General features: G+C 38.7%; 2 long non-coding RNA genes across 2 annotated transcripts; both read right to left on the bottom strand.

Annotated features, from left to right (window-relative positions):
• LOC135481680 (uncharacterized) lies at positions 1–15,484 on the bottom strand. The gene is made up of 3 exons (XR_010446168.1): positions 15,354–15,484; positions 254–351; positions 1–45 (listed from the first exon to the last, which is right to left on the bottom strand). It is a non-coding gene; the product is annotated as an uncharacterized LOC135481680 (long non-coding RNA).
• On the bottom strand, positions 11,017–12,508 carry LOC135481682 (uncharacterized). Its single transcript, XR_010446169.1, has 3 exons — positions 12,159–12,508; positions 11,515–11,666; positions 11,017–11,175 (listed from the first exon to the last, which is right to left on the bottom strand). It is a non-coding gene; the product is annotated as an uncharacterized LOC135481682 (long non-coding RNA).
• Positions 15,485–17,389: the final 1,905 nt, after the last annotated feature.

Below are 17,389 nucleotides of genomic sequence, written 5' to 3'. Positions count from 1 at the left end.
AAACCAAACCAAATCTACAGTGATATCCACCAGTCCTCCTTCGTTCTGTAATGAATTAATTTTCGTAAGCATTAACATTTACCATAGAGACACACAACCATATAAACAAACAAAATCAATGAATATCACCCTGTAACGAGAATTCGTTTTTGCCAAGACAACTATGCTAAATAGATAAAGCTGAACAATGTTCACATGCAGTCTGGTAGGCAAGACGGGAGATGGGAGAGGGCATGTACAGCTCCAATCTTACCCATTGCTTTATATTAATCATCCCAGTGACGTTATGCGTTGATTCAAACTGAGTAGCATTATTTGGTTCCATCTCGCACCAAGCATACACATATTCATCTGCAAAGAAAACAAAGTGTACATGATAATAGTCACATGTTCGCCTACAGAGGAAAACAAAATATACAAAATTAACTGATGTTAGTTTTTATATAGATATTCGTCTACAGAAGAAAACAAAATGTACACAACCAATACTAGTATGATCTACAAATATATACGTATAGCCGTTTACAAAAGAAATCAGGAAATGTACACAAATATGATCTATATACATACTCGTCTGCAGACTAAATCAAACTGTATAAAACTATCATGATTTAAATCTAAATTCATACAAACATGTATACAGCTAATGCTGATCAATACACATACTCGTTTACAAAGGAATACAAAATGACACAACTAATATAGTTAATATTTGAGTCCTCTATAATAAAGAAACAAAATGCCACACAACTACAATGCTCTACATAGATACATTCGTCTACAGAACAAAATGTAATCAACACATACCTACGCGATCTATATATACACTCGTCAAAGGGAACAATCAAAATGTGCACATTCGACTACATACCATATGATTTATACACAAACTCTTGTATGGAACAAAACAAAATATACACAACTTATGAGCTGTAGACACATACCCGATTCTTTTATACAAAAGATAAATGGTCTATACACATACCGTCTCTTACAGAAAAAACAAACCACATGGAAATGTATACAACCTATATCAACTATCAGTATATACATACAGCATCCACAAAAGAGAACAAAATGTACAGATCTATGATAGATGACACATCTATCTTGTCAAAAGAACAAAACAAACTGTACACAACTAATCAATACATGAGGTGTTTTCATATGGCATGAGTTTATTATATGCAAGCACTTTGCAATAATTATATTGCATAAAGGTATGCTATCAATACAGTGTATCGGGAAAGTTAGCAAGCAGATACTTTGAAATCTGTCACGTGTGTTGAGAAAATGCATGTGTGAAGCCACTCACCCAAGTCGGTATCGTTGTGGGACTGAATTAACGTATAAAGACTTGACAACAGTAAGCACAAAATGACAGGTGTACCAGGCGACATCTTGTAGACTCGAGTTATAACAGGGCTCTATATCCTCCCCCCAACATATCTGAAAAGCCGACTGTTTACCTGGGTACAGACATTCACCGTCACCATGACATGCTCTCATATTTGCGAGTGTCCGGGTCTTAAATAAACATGCCCGCTATCCCTATAATGGAGTCTATGTTTAGATTATACATGTATAGTCTACATCCAGTATAAATAACTCATTCTTTATAAAACGTGATATTTAGCTAGCTGGAATCAGTGATAACATTCTGAAATGAAAACTTATCAGTGGACTAAATACTGTTTAAAGTTACAAAAATCAAATATAAAGGCTGCAAAAAAAAAAATAATAATAATATTGTAAAATATAAAAATCTCCTGCCCCGGGTGAGGATCGAACTCACGACCTTCAGATAGCTCTTTGATGTTTGATTATGAGACTGACGCGCTGCCTACTGCGCTAAGGCTGGCGCACGTAAGTCTCCACCGCGCAAACCAGAAAATCAAGAAAAAAAAAGAAAAAATTAAGTTACGCTGGTGACCTACTTTCAAAACGAAAGTGACGTAAAGAGGAGATAACTTTGAGCAAAACATACTTAGGTTTACTGCATTAGTAATATACTAGTAGTAATACTTTGGTTTTGTTTATATAAATATCCACTGTATAATATTTGCAGGATTTCATAGGTGAAGCTGCTAAGACTAGGCCTGCCTCAAAGTTTAAATTTAATAGAATCAGTCTAGTTTTGAGAACCTCTAACAAACTTCAATGAATTTAAAAGCCGCTGGCACACGTAAGTCTCCACCGCGCAAACCAGAAAATCCAAGAAAAAGAGAAAAAATTAAGTCACGCTGGTGACCTACTTTCAAAACGAAAGCGACGTGAAGGGGAGATAACTTTGAGCAAAACATACTTATGTTTATTGCATTAGTAATATACTAATAGTAATACTTTGGTTTTGTTTATATAAATATCCACTGTATAATATTTGCAGGATTTCATAGGTGAAGCTGCTAAGACTAGGTCTTCCTCAAAGTTTAAATTTAATAGAATCAGTCTAGTTTTAAGATCCTCTTACGAACTTCAATGAATTTGAAAGCCGTAATTTCACTTTTACAGAATTGGTAGTGTATGCTTTTGCACAACGTAACAGTCAGGATGACTGGTCCTAGATATAATTGCACACTTTTTGCTTAATCAATAGTCCAAGAACATTGATAAATGGAAATAAACTCACAACCTTGAATATCAGCTTGTTCTGGTATTATGAATAACACAATCGCCGTAGTTAGCACACAGCCAAACTTAACAAATGTATTGTTTCTACACTAAGCAGAACTACATTTTCATCATTAATGATTAATGCCCTTCTCAGAACACTTTTCCCCATGTATGTAGACCTACAAATCCCACAAAGACCTCACAGCCATCCCCAAACTGCTGAATCAAGTAGTAATGGATGAACTTGTGATCTCATTGTTAATACCATGTTTTTACCAATTCTCATTTTGCATTTCCCTGAAATACTATGGATTTCTGAAATACTATGGAGCATCATATTAAACCCTAAGCATTCACTCATTTCATATTTCTTGAAAGTATCATTCTCAAGTGAAAATAAATCTACAGAAGTTGTGGCAATCACAGTTGTGTCATGCACTAGGGCTATTTTGAGACCGCAAAAAATTTCTCCTCTGCTTTTACAAGGGCTTGGAACCTTCTACTGTGCCATAGAAGCGATGTCAGTCAATGTTACAGATTTATCAACTTATCCACTGACGCTTTCTGAATAAGTTTTATTCTGCATTGTCAGGTATTCTGATTTATAATCAAAAACTTCATCAAGATGTCAACATCTCTTTAGACTATGACACAGTAGGCAGCATTAAAAATTTTTTATAGATATATATTTTTAGTTCTTTTCACCCTGATTCCTTTTCTCTGTGCATACTGCTTAAATAGTCCTCTTCCTTGCGACACCCTGGGACTGAAGGTTTCTTCTCCACTCTTCAAATGGTACTGCTTGTGTCTTTGCACAGTATCTGTAGCCCATGTACTGCTGATGTAGTGGGGGGACTCTCTCCTCTCCACACTGAGAGCATCGCACCAACGTTGTTTTTTTCATGTACTTTCTTTTGGGCGCCCCTTCTTTTCTTTCAGGCATACCTTGAGACGACGGGGGCACAGCCTGACCTGGTGTTGATTTGATGTTTTGGAAAACAACAGGGGATACAGAGGGTAATGTGGGTACAGGTGAAATACTTGGCCACACTCCAATAGAGGACACAGCAGTTTCATGTGGAAGTGGTTGTTTCACGGGGTGGGCTGTGGCTGGCACAACAGGGCGAAAATGAACTGGAAGTCTTGGTAAAGTTACACAGGCCATAAATGTAGGTGAAGACGTTGTAGCCTGTTGTAACCTTGGGCGCTTCAGTTTTGCCATGCCTGCTGTATCTGGAGGGTCTGGGAATGAAAACGTTTCACCCTGTCCCACACTGAAAGTAGCTGGCTTATCTTTTGGCTGTGGTGCGCCAGTCCCGGACATGGAGGGCTGAGGCAGATCAATGCCTTGGAGAACAACTTGTAAGTCTTTCTCCTTTCCTTTTTTGTTGTACCTGGGGGAAAAGACAACAGAAATAGATTACCTTTGAAGAACATCTCTGTTACGGATGCACTGTTGTGTATTTCACAAATGCCAAAAAATGGCACCATTCACCAGCTGTAAAAATTCAGCACAGACAGCAGATCTGCAAGTAGTTCATCTTAAATACAGAAACAGGAAAAATCAAATTTCAATTACCACTGTTGTATTGTCTTAATATTAACACTTGGGAGCTGTATGTCCGTCTCAGCCATCACCCTGCGGTTGGACATAACTAGACCCTGGATACGGGAGTAAGCATTCTTCATGAGATTCCAGCGAGTGGTGGAAGTTTTGGTTTTCTTAGACCGCCTATCACTCGGGTATGCAGCAACCAATTTCTCAATCGTGGCCTCCACATACCGATTGCAATCAGGCCAGTTAGCCCGAGTGGGGTTGGGTCCAAGAATAGCCCTGTAAGTACAAAAGGATATAAATGTAACTTTTATCAAAGATTTTACTGTGATGTACGTAAAAATGTACAGTCATAAATCATATCATAAGAATAAATCAAACCGTCAGTCATTTCAGGTGGAGGTGTATGTAGAAAACTGTAATATTACCTTTGAATGCTTGTAACTCCCAATGCTACTTGTTTCTTGGGACTTTTGAAGCGACCAGGCCCTGGTGAAGGAGACACCCTCAGGGGAAACTTTGTCCTTTGCTTATCAAAATCAGACAAGCCATTCCACAACTTAATGAGACTGTCTGCCTCCTCCGATGTTAATGGAGTAAGCTGTTCTTTCAAACTAGCCAGGAAGCTTGCCAGTTTTAACACAGCAGTATAGCCTGGGACATTGTCAGGACCAAGGTCGCTCTGAAATTTGAAACAGACAAATACAAGATATATAAACATTTTTATGCTGCTGCTGCTGGCAAATTACCTCCTTAGGACTGAGCTACATTGCATATATACATGTATGGCCAGTGGTTCCACAGTGTAGAATCTGTGAAATGTCTAGGACTATCTCAGAATTTGGCACTTAGGGACTGTCTCACTTTTTTTAAGTGATATGAATGGAATCAAGGTCTGGAACTAATTTTTGTCAGTATGTAATCTGATGGAGACTTGTGTTAAGTGCTGAGATGAGAGATTATTATCTTACATCATCAACTGTGGGCTCACATGACCTCATCTCCTCTCTTGACTCTTGAAGCTGTTCAACACCTAAAAAGTAAATATAAAAATCATTAATTTGAGAAAAATCTATACACTACAACTGGATATTATTTATAAAATTCTTTTATTCCTGCAAACTTAAGAAGTTTCTTGCAGCACTATATATATTTGTGGGGAAGAGCTGAATCTTTACATGGCATTTGTGTTAACTAATCACATCTTACTCACCTGTACTTAAAACAGCCGTTGTGTCAATGGATCGCTCTGAAGCAGAGGTCACAGGAGGCGTACCTGATGGCTGAGCTATAAGGAATAAGCAAAACACAAAATACTCAAAAAGACAAAAGTTACTGTAACAAAATTCTGAGAGTTTAAAAAAAGCGGGAACAAAAGTCCAGAGATGTATCATTTGCAAATCCTTAAAGCTACGTATTACACACACTGATACAAACTTTTTTGATTTACAGCTCTGTACCCAAAAAGTTATTTCGCGATAATGGGGGTATTGCATTTGAACTGTCAGGAATACAGAAAATAAGGTTTGAAGACAATATCCCAATTTGGATTTTCTTTTAAATCAGACTTTAACCTAAAACTTAAACGTCATGAATATTTCAACAGCCACATCTCTCCTTTCAAAAAACTGATGAAAAACTAACACAAAATGCAGCTTACCCATAGTAATATCCCCTGTCTGCACTTGTTCCTCAGATGCCATAGCATCCAGCATTGGAACTGTGACATCCTCAATCTCTATAGCATCCACAAAGCCCTCTTCTAAAGCCTCTGGCTGCTCTTCTGAAGCAGCAGTGTCTGACTCCAAGGCTTGAGCAACCTCTGCATAGCCCAGGTCTTGTGCAGAAGACTGAGCAAACAAGTACTCTAAACCCAGACGTTCCCCTAAAAACAACCAAAATATACATAAAGTCATCTGTATAATCTGATCATTTGCATATCTCAAGAATACGCAAAAACAATACATTATGAAATTAAAATTATGCCTTTCTTACCCGTATACTTTTTTGGTGGCACAAAATTTGGACAAAATGTTTTCCCCAGCACCTCTGACGACAACTTGTTGACTGCTTGCTGCAGTGGACCATCATAGGAGATGGGATCAGCTCCTCCTTTACTGGTTAAGGCATCCCGTCTTCTGTCCTCATTCCACCTGTACACACCATCAAGGAGGTAAACCTGAAAATTTACATCATTGGCAACAGTACCTGAAAAACAAAAAGTGTTATAAAAGTGTTAAAATTTATCTTGGGCTGATTCGGTGATGAACATATTACTGACAGTAACAGCTGAAACTGACAAAAAGAAGGTAAAGTTACCAGACTCACAGATACTGGTGGTTCAAGGTTTTCAATGGTTGGTGTTTTATGACATGCTTAAGAAACTCAAAACACATCTATTGACTACAGTGTTGTATCATGAAGAAATGTCAGGGAGAAAATAATAACAAACTACCCGTATGAATATTGTAACTTTACATACCGGGGATAAATCTAGCCATATGTAAATGGAAACTCTCCAGACTGGTTGATCCTCTGGAACATCTGAAAGTGGGGAGTGTTACACCTCCCTTAACCAATGTTCCCGTGCAGGTGTACAACTGGATAGCTTCAGGGTCCTGGATACAACCAACATGTCGACTCTGTTGTTGCCAAATGTCTCTCATTTTCTCAGTGTTGATGAGGGGCACACCAAGAATATCCAGGCCCTTGTCACCATCCATGGAACTGATCAGTTTCGAAATAAGACGTTCAGTCTCACCGGCACCACGTGTCCTTCTCCTGCAGTGGAGAGCTAGCTCTTCCCTCTGGAGCGCCTGCATTACATCAGAATCGCTGGGATTTGGAATATGACGCTTGATCATTTCCAAACGCTTTGCCTTTTTCAGCAAGCGGATATCTTCCTCCTCCCAGCGAAAGATGCAATGACTCAGACGCCCCATAAAAACCCCATACAGGGGATGAGCATCAGTTGTACACCCTGAAGATAAGCGTCTCATGAAATGCCAAATATCCAGTCTGTAAATAGAACAGGAAAAAAATTAAGGTTCCCCATTACAGATAAATGCCATCCAATATTAAAGAAAAACAAGTGGTTGACAAGGTTTACATTTGAAATATATGTATTTTTAGGGTATAAATAATGACCTAAGTTCCAGTAAAAGGATTAGTGAAACCTGTCTGTCTGATACATTCCCATACACCCAGGATGGAAATCAGCCATACAGTGTTCCTCCCAGGCAGTCCAGTCCAATAAAACCATTAAATTTATTTGATTTATTTGAAGTACTCAAGAATATTTCACTTATACGATGGCAGACAGCATTATTGTGAGAGGGACCCATGCAGAGTCTGGGAGAAACCCACAACCATCCACAGGTTGCCGGCAGACCTTCTCACATACGGCTGGAGAGGAAGTCAACATGAGCTGAAAGTTATTGTGCACACTACTAGGACTCTTTGACATAAAGCAAACAAGACTTTACCTAACTTGCAGCAATGGCCAGTCATCAAAGTACTTGGCAATAGCAGAGCCGCCACAACAGCCTCTGTCTACATAGAGAAGTCCAGGAGGGTCAACACTGGCACGACGATAGCGATCAATGACACCATCAATCATATCCCTCAAACCCTGTCCCTCCCCTGTAGTGAGAACTGTCATGATGACTTGCCCATGCTCGTTGCCAACGTTTGTGGCCCACATGGCAGTTTTTGCACTTTGACCTGGAATCAATATTGATAATTGTTATGTACATCAAATCTTTAGTTTATCAACTATCAAAGTTATCAGCGTTCTGCCTCTTAATGACTTAAAACTTACTGCAGTCGCTCTGTGAAAATGGCAAATTTCATTTAAGAAATTCATTTAAATTAAAGAAAATGAATAAACAGGCTCGTGATAAATGTGTGCATTTAACATAAGTCAATAATCCATAAGAATGACTAAAATCAGATACGTACCAGCCAATTTTTTAGTGATTTTTTTTGTTGAATCTAATTTCAACACCTCTCCAAACTGGGATGTTATGCTAGCCTTGATGTAATCTAGCCTTTGTATCACATCAAGCTGATAAATTTTCATCAACCAGCGGTGCCCTGGTATCCTAATTATTTGTGGAGGCTCTTCAAACTGGGGTGTTACCACCAGACCACTCTGTGATGCTCTCTGGAATCGTCGACACTCAGTCAGATAATGATGGACCGCCCTGAGATAGCGATCTCCATGTTCCTCCTCTAACTGCCTACGCAACAAACTACTGCTGTTACCCAGGCCTCGATGTCGCAGTAGCTCCACCACCTTGCGATCACAGGCAAACTTGGCAGTCAGGATGCATGGAAAAAGTATCTGACGGTCAAGATCCAGCTGACTGATGATGTTATGTGCCCAAGAGATAACCTAGAAAGAAAAATTTCATCTTAAGTTTTGACTTCCAGCAAGAGAAAAAATCATAGTAAAAACACATGGAATTGAACTCACAGCCACTTTGCTGAGAGTTTCACTGAGCCTTATTGTTGTGTACAGCAAGCAGACTGGGGAACAATTAAATTTATCCAAGCCCATTCATCAACTTATTGTGTTCACAATGTTGGACTGAGGAGTGTGTTCTATCTCCTGTGCTTGAATTTAGACTCACAAAACTGGGTATGAAACTGTTTCTCCTCTTGTTTAACATACAGTTGAACTTACAATATAAAACATAGTTTACCTTAGCACCACAGGATGAGCATTGTAGATACTCTGCAGCAATGATGTAAAAGCTGTCAACATCAAGCACCATCCTTGTTTTCTGGTGGAAGCCTGCCCTGGTCAGCACTCCACCACATTTTCCAGAATCGCTGCTATGTGGACAAAGAAGCTTTACTCCCCAAAAATTAACAGGCATCCACAAAAACAATCGATGACTGAAGTATCTGTCAACTTTGTTTCGGGCTGAAGATGCCATACTTGGAGGGGGTGGTGCATGCCACAGTTTGATCAAGATATCAGAACGGAACTCAATTTTGTTGGTCCGGGGGTTCCTCCTGAAAAATGTTTTGGATATCCACTGCTGGTCCTCTTTTGGCAGCGTAGATTTCCAGCCTTGATACAAGAGGAGTTCATCTGATGTAAACAATAAGTCAGAAATTGATAAGTAGGAATTAAGATAATTTCTCGACAACTTCACATTTATGGCAAAAATCCTTAAATCACTCAACAGATCACTATTTTGATGGAAACAACAGACGTTAAAGCTTATGAAGCATAATTTACAGCTGAACAGAATTATACAATTTACGCAAGGAAATACATCCTTGATTTACAGGCTTCTAAAATTAATTATCAAACTAAAACGAAGTCAAAAAATTATACTAAATTTATAAGAAAAATTAGTTCAAATGGTTTTCTTAAAATATTTTATAAACCACAGGTTACCACACACCCATCTACATGTATATATACTGACAGTCCTTTAATACCATATACACACAATGCATTGCTCCATTCTTAAGCACTGTAATATGCTAAGTTCTGCCAAAACCACAAGACATGTTGTTCACATACATATTGTGCATCGCCATTTAAGTTTCATTAGAATAAATGAACATAAAGCTATAAGGAAATGGATGGAGTGAGTGAGTGCTTGGGGTTTAATGTCATACTTAACAACTGAAATGGATGGAGAGCAGACAAGAAGCTTTAGTGAGAAACAAAATAAATGAAGAGAAGTCCCGCAGGTAAAAAGCAAAGGTGGACATGTGGAGCCTCAAGCTAAGATAAAATATTAGTACTTACCTCAAGTCAGCCTACTAATATCATAAAACAATTCCATGTAAATATTAAACATCTACCAAAATGCAAATTTTGAAGTACACTAACTCACCTAAAATCTGGGGAAGAAAAATTTGCTTCTTTTTGTCAGATTTTAAAAGTTTGATGGCATTTTAAGAAATCATTTTTGCATTTATTAGACACAATATTAAAAACACAAATACACATGTCAGTCAACCAATGTATAATTTTTGGCAGCTGTAATAACTTCTAAAGTTAAGGTGATATTTAGGATATTCTATTTACTTCATTTAAGTGCACATCAAATTCATAAAATTAAAACATATCTTGCTCCTATAAAAATGATTTCTGGAGGATTTAAAATGTAAAAATATTCGTCCTATACAAATTGAATATTTTACACAAAAATTACCTGGAACGTCTGAAGATACTTCAGTGGCCTCCGACATTTCTGTCGATTCAATATGTTCAAGAACCGAGACCAGATCTCGATCTTCCTGTGCTGAAGTACCTGTGCAAGAAAGAAGCAAACATATCACGGAACCATATCATCTGCACCAGTTATACAATCCTGTAATTTATGTCACGTTCACTTGACTTCTTTCATTCGTTACCACAAAGATGTGTATTTTAACACCCAAATACACCAGTGGGATATATATCACACCCACACACATTATTATCTCTAGTCCACATATAGAAGCCAGGTAATGTGCATGGGAAGTGTTTACATAAATACTTACCCAGTTTGATTTCTTGAGCAATCAGAGGTGACTGAGATGATGGAATGTCTGTGAACAAAGAACATATGTTAACTGAACAGATAAAAAACTAAATACAACAAAAATTAATATTTCACCATCTTATTTTCACAAGAAACTATGATTATGTCAATGAGATACCTTATTACAATTGTGAGTTATCTCCCCTGATCCTAAATTTTTTTTTTTATCTTCTCATCACTGTGTGGTATTAATCCAGTTATAATTTTTAGTTATCATCTTTGTAATATTTCGATAAACAATATTAACTGATTTGCACTGATTTATCAGCAGTACTCACTAGGTTTCACCTTAGGCGGGGCAAAAAGTGTCTTGGCCTTCTGCACAAGGGCCCCAGTTGATAGCTGTCGCTCTGTTGTGACAAGGGCCTTCAACTGAGAGGTGCTTGACTTGCATTTTTCTTCGCTTTTCATTTGAATAATGGCGCGCCCCTCCTCAAACATTTGCATGTAGCGCTATAAAATACAATTTTCATCTGATTGTCACTAAATGTCACTGAAACAGGTTCAAGTTCAGAAAGATTTGTACAATTACAATAGAGTTCAATAAAAATTGTCTGTACACTGTCTGCTTGTGTTGGCATGTCCGATTTCGAGAATTTCACTGTAATAGTTATTTAACTAGGAATCATCCAATCTATGGTTCACTACCAGTCTTGTGTAAGTCAGCTGGCATCCATTGCACATCCTGTATACATATTAGTGGGTTTGATTGATTGATTGATTGAGCCTTAACATCCTACTTAACAGTGTCAGTAAACCATAAAATGTACAGGGTGTCACCTTAAATGCAGCCTTGTTGTGTCTTTGCTGAACACTAGACAGGTCTTGTTTCCCTTCATCCTTGATGATCTGTCCAACAAACCATCCACAATATCCGGGGACATTCTCCAAAAGCCACCGGAAACACTTTCCCCTATACTTCCCACACTGGAGGATGTACTCACCTAGTAGTTTGTAATAAACACAACAGGTTGAATTAACATACATTAACATGTTCACTTTTAATGTATAACATGGCTGTTATTTTTAAATTATAAATTTGATTAGATTGATTGGAGTCCTACATGCACTGCAGAACTTCCACTTACTTGTACATTTGAATAATCGGTGGTATTATCGCAAGAAAAACAACTAATCATGACCATCACCTGGCTGCTGATGAACCCTCACACTTAACCTAAAGAACAAATTCAGCTGATGCTGAACAAGGTTGGCAGATCCTGAGGGGCATTTTGGTCAGGAATACAGAAATAAATAACAATAACCAAATTAAGTACTCCACAGACACTGAATACATGTATCTAAAATTTAACACGTGAGTGTACTTGTTTTATAATTTTACCAGTTTCTTATCCATCAAACAAGATACTAACCTTATGCATGTCCTTAAAAAATAGCCCTACTGGTGAATACTATTGACCTAATCAGGGACCTACCAAGTACATCTCTTTCATCAGTTAAATCGCCTTGTCTGGCAGCGACTCTTTCCCTGGCCTCTTTGTGTACAACCACAGTGGTAAGCGCTGGTGACCACTTTGGGCGATTTGCAGCTGCAAGCCTCCCTTCCACAGAATCACTGAGGAGGAGTTCGCCTGTTTCACTCTTACGAAATTTAGGATATAAGACACTAGACATGATTGTAAACTGAAAAAGAACAAATGATGATAACATTATCTCACCTTAGGTATATTGATTTGGTTGTAACACACATCACATAAAAGTCTCAAAAACATGATATTTCACCCATTCTGGATTAGGACAGACACTAAATTACTGCTGCCATAAACAAAACTAACAAACCAGGACAACACAGAATTAAATAGTTGCACAGGTTATTACATGTGGAAATTAATTTAAGAGTATCAGTATATTATAACTATCCATATATAGAGGCCACATACATACCCTTGTTTTGTGCCTGAGCCAGCAAGTGAAATACTGCAGCACAGCTATGTTGCCTATAACTTTCCCAAGGGACACTTATATAGGGTTTACATGGACCATGGCTGCTGAATATCACATCAACTAAGAGGACATTCCTGATAGGCTGCTGGCAAGATGAACACTGGGGCTACCATTTTACCAGATGTCAGGGCCATTAAAAAGCCATAATGGTTTAGAGTGGTCAGTAGAAGCAGCATCTTCTCACGGGAAACCTGTAACACTGTCCAGACAATCTGAACCTGAGGGATTCACTCAGAATTAGCTTGAGAAATACATGTACATGCATGCAGTATGTTTGGTAAAATCTCAAGGTATCCCCAGGACAGAAAGTCAGCCTATGCGCAATTAACTTGTCAAACATTATATGACAAGAAGCTAATTTAACAAACTAGTTTAATAAAATGAATTGTGCTTTCTATGTAAACAACTTGACAGAGCCATAGAACTTGTAAACAAACTGAAATACTGACAGACAGTAAGACAAATCTCACTAAGCAGTATATATAAATAACATTATTTAAATTAATTTAATTAAAATCATTAAAATTCAAACTGAAATTTAAGTTTCATAATTCCATATTAGCACTTAAAAAGTTTAACAATGACTGCCATACTTACCTGCACTAGGCTGCACTTTAAACTGTAAAAACTGTTTGAAAAACACACTCTGATAATGAGGATAGGCTGCTGATCTTGGAAGCAAGCTCCTTTGATTACCTATGAGGAGTTTACTGGCTGGGGTCAACATTAACATGGGTTCAGATGCTCATCTTGTATTTCTTTAAAAGTTAGCGGACGGAAATATTTTCCGAGTTTTTAACTATTTAATTTCAGAGAAATAAATCAACTTATAGACCGCTTTAACACTAATCAACGCAATCATATCCAAGTGATCAAATGCCGCTAGAATTTCTTCCGAACTAACCCCGTCTTAAACTGAATGGTAGTTCGAGCTGGTGACATCAGTGGAGTGGATATTTGCTTTACACAATATACACCTCCCCCAAACGCGGCTAAGTAGTCCTGTGGCGTTAAACCCCAATCACTCACCCACCGACCCGATGCCGTGCATCACTGAGGGGTTGAAGGACAATAGCAACAACAACGGCGTGCTGTGCTTTACATACCATATATGATAAAATGAGGTCAGGCCTATAGTCAATAAAGGCGACATCCCAAGGTTACGGGGGCACACCGATCATGCATTTACCGTCTGAATGCTTGCATACTCACAGACAGCAGCTGTCGTTGTAAGATAAGACTCAAAAATTAATCGGATCTCCGCTTTAATATACCGTTTACTTTCAGTTTCGCCGACTTCGCTAGCCCAGTGATCTAAATTACTGACCCAGATCTAATTTGTGGTTTCGTGGTTTTCATTGGATGGCAAATCATGGTTCTGAAGCTTTGATTGGTGTTTTAATTCTGGTTCTCAGGTTTTGATTTGTTGTCAATATCGTGGTTCTATTGTTCCGATTGGTCCGTCAATTCCTGGTTCTGTGGTTTCCATTGGTCATTCAATTGTGGTTATGTGATTTTCATTGGCCGTCGAAACCTCGACTAACCCTTGCATTTTAGCGCTACCGAGGCCGATGGGTACCTCAAGTTACATTTTCAACGAGATTCTCATATGAGGCTTGGCTGTTAAAACTGTAAATGCTGCCTTTGAATGAACGGAAATTGAACTGAAATTTAGTATAGATCTGGACTAAAACTGAGCTGATGGGCACACGGTTAAGTGAGGCCGAACGCACTGGTGCTCGATAGTGAAGTCCGAGTGGTATTCACAGTCTACAGAGGAGACGACGTAGTACCTACATTCCTAGGTAACTCATGTGTATATGATCTATCTTATGCCACATAAAAGAAAAAATATTATGCATATTGGAGGTTAATGACAGAAGTGTAGGCCTACTAAAATAACAGAGGCGTTAAAATATTTTGATCCCAGGGGCTGACTACACTACTAGACAGCGAACGTATCGTGCTGCATGTGCTACGCCTGAACATTATCCATGCAAGGGAGAGCACCACGAACCACCCATTCATGTCTTTGTTGTACACTTGCAGATTAATGTGTACCTTGCTAACTGTAAATCATCTTTATGTAAGGCCTACCTGCACATTTGATGTGTACCAAATACCTGTGATACAAATATTATATCAGTTAAGGATCGACGTTCATTGAGCATGGATTCAGGCAACACTTCAAAATTTAACAATGACTGCCATACTTACCTGCACTAGGCTACACTTTGAACTGTAAAAACGGTTTGAAAAGCGCATTCTGATAATGACGATAGGCTGTTGATCTTGAAAGCAGGCTCCGTTAATTACCTATCAGGAGATTACTGGCTGGGCTCAACATTAACATGGCTTTAGATGTTCATCATGTATTTCTTTAAAAGTTAGTTGATGGAAATATTTTCCGAGTCTGTAACTATTTAATTTCAGAGAAATAAATCAACTTATACACCTCTTTAACACTAATCAATGCAATCATATCCAAGAGATCAAATGCCATTCGAATTTCTTCCATCTAATCCCATCTCAAACTGGCTGGGCGTTCTAGCGGCCGGGTGACTTCAGTGAAGTGGGTATTTGCTTTACACAATATATAGGCCTACCTCTCCCAAATACGACTAAGTAGGCCTACGGCGTTAAACCCCTATCACTCATTCACTCACCTACCCACCCACCCGGTGTTGTGCATCACCGGGGGTCTAAACAACCAGCATGAAGGGGATAGTGCAACGACTGGTTGATCCGTATCAGTATAATGGCTCGGGCGGGGCCACTTACTTGCCTTCGGTAAGTCGTCTCAGTGAGGCACTAGATAAAAGAGCGGTGAAAATCCGCCCTGCAATAAGGAGGCACATTAAATGCACTCTAAGGATTCCTTCGTCGTCATATGACTGAAAAATTGTTGAGTACGACGTTAAGCTCCAAGCACTAACTCTCAACAACAACGGCTTACGTACCATACATGATAAAATGGGGTCAGTCAATATAAGTGACATCCCAAGTTTACGGGAGCACACCGATCATGCATTAACCGTCTGAATACTCACAGACTGTAGCTGTCCTTGTAAACTGAGACTCAAAGATTAATCGGACCTCTTCTTTCGTGTAACGTTTACTTTCAGTTTCGCCATGCGACTTCTCTTAGCCCAGTGATCTGAATTACTGACCCAGATCTAATTTGTGGTTTCGTGGTTTTCATTGGATGGCAAATTGTGGTTCTGAAGTGTTGATTGGTGTTTTAATTCTGGTTCTCAGGTTTTGATTTGTTGTCAATATCGTGGTTCCGTTTTTCCGATTGGTCCGTCAATTCGTGGTTCTGTGGTTTCCATTGGTGATTCAGTTGTGGTTCTGTGATTTCCATTGGCCGTCGAAACCTCGACTAACCCGTGCATTTAGACCGAGGACGATGGCTAATCCATCTTACATTTTCAACGAGATTCTCACGTGAGCCTTGGCTGTTAAAACTGTAAATGCTGCCTTTGAACGAATGGAAATTGAGCTGAAATTTAGTATAGATCTGGACTAAAACTGAGCTGATGGGCACACGGTTAAGTGAGGCCGAACGCACTGGTGCTCGATAGTGAAGTCCGAGTGGTATTCACAGTCTACAGAGGAGACGACGTAGTACTAGTAGACCTACATGCCTAGGTCACCCTTGTATATATGATCTATCTCACGCCACATAAAAGAGAAATTATTGTGTATATTGGAAACAAGGCCAGAAGTGTACTAAAATAACAGAGGCGTTAAAATATTTTTGATCAATGGGCTGACTACACTACTAGACAGCGAACGTATCGTGCTGCATGTGCTACGCCTGAACATTATCCATGCAAGGGAGAGCACCACGAACCACCCATTCATGTCGTACTTGCAGATTAATGTGTACCTTGCTAACTGTAAATCATCTTTATGTAAGGCCTACCTGCACATTTGATGTGTACCAAATACCTGTGATACAAATATTTGTCCACATCGCGGGCTTCAGAAACACATACGCACAAAATCATAGGCCTACACTTATGCATTTTGACAGTACATGTGCATGATCACCATCCAAGCCAATTAATATATTAAAGGTGTATATTATATTACATCAATTAAGGATCGACATTCATTGAGCATGGACTTGGACAATGCATTTTTCATAGTCATAGTCATACACTGAACATTATAATGGGCCTAAGCGGGCCTAAGCGGTACATGCACGTCATATAGGCTATATAGATATATCGAAGTTTGTTAGTAATTAACTTGCCAAAATGGTGAGCTCTCCTCCACCTGTAAAAACTGAACGCCATCGTATACATAAGTGAACACAACGTTAAACAACGTTCAAGTTATTGTGTTGATCCATTTTGTGGATCTCGAATTTATTGAAAGGATATAATATCCAGTGGTGTCGTCCGAGAAGTTTTAGCCTTATTGCATATCTCTGTCTCTTCTGAGCCATCCTGTTGGTTTATTTTTTTATTGGATTGTTTTTTTCAAGACATATTTCACGCACCGGTAGGCATACATATTGAATGTGGGAAACTTTGGCAAATAAATGTCCAACTTGCTAAGATATAACCTATAGATGTATGTTAGATTAGAGAAAGGCAATGATCTTCAAAGAATATTATGTAAAGCCACCTATGGGAGTGCTGTCGACCATCGCAGTTAAGGGCTTTTCCACCAAGGCCCCGCGAAAACTATG

This window comes from Liolophura sinensis, unplaced genomic scaffold (genome assembly GCF_032854445.1).
Source record: "Liolophura sinensis isolate JHLJ2023 unplaced genomic scaffold, CUHK_Ljap_v2 scaffold_456, whole genome shotgun sequence".
Taxonomy (NCBI): Eukaryota; Metazoa; Mollusca; class Polyplacophora; order Chitonida; family Chitonidae; genus Liolophura; species Liolophura sinensis.
The sequence above is the reverse complement of the archived record's forward strand: the minus strand, read 5'-3'. Positions and strand labels throughout refer to the sequence as shown.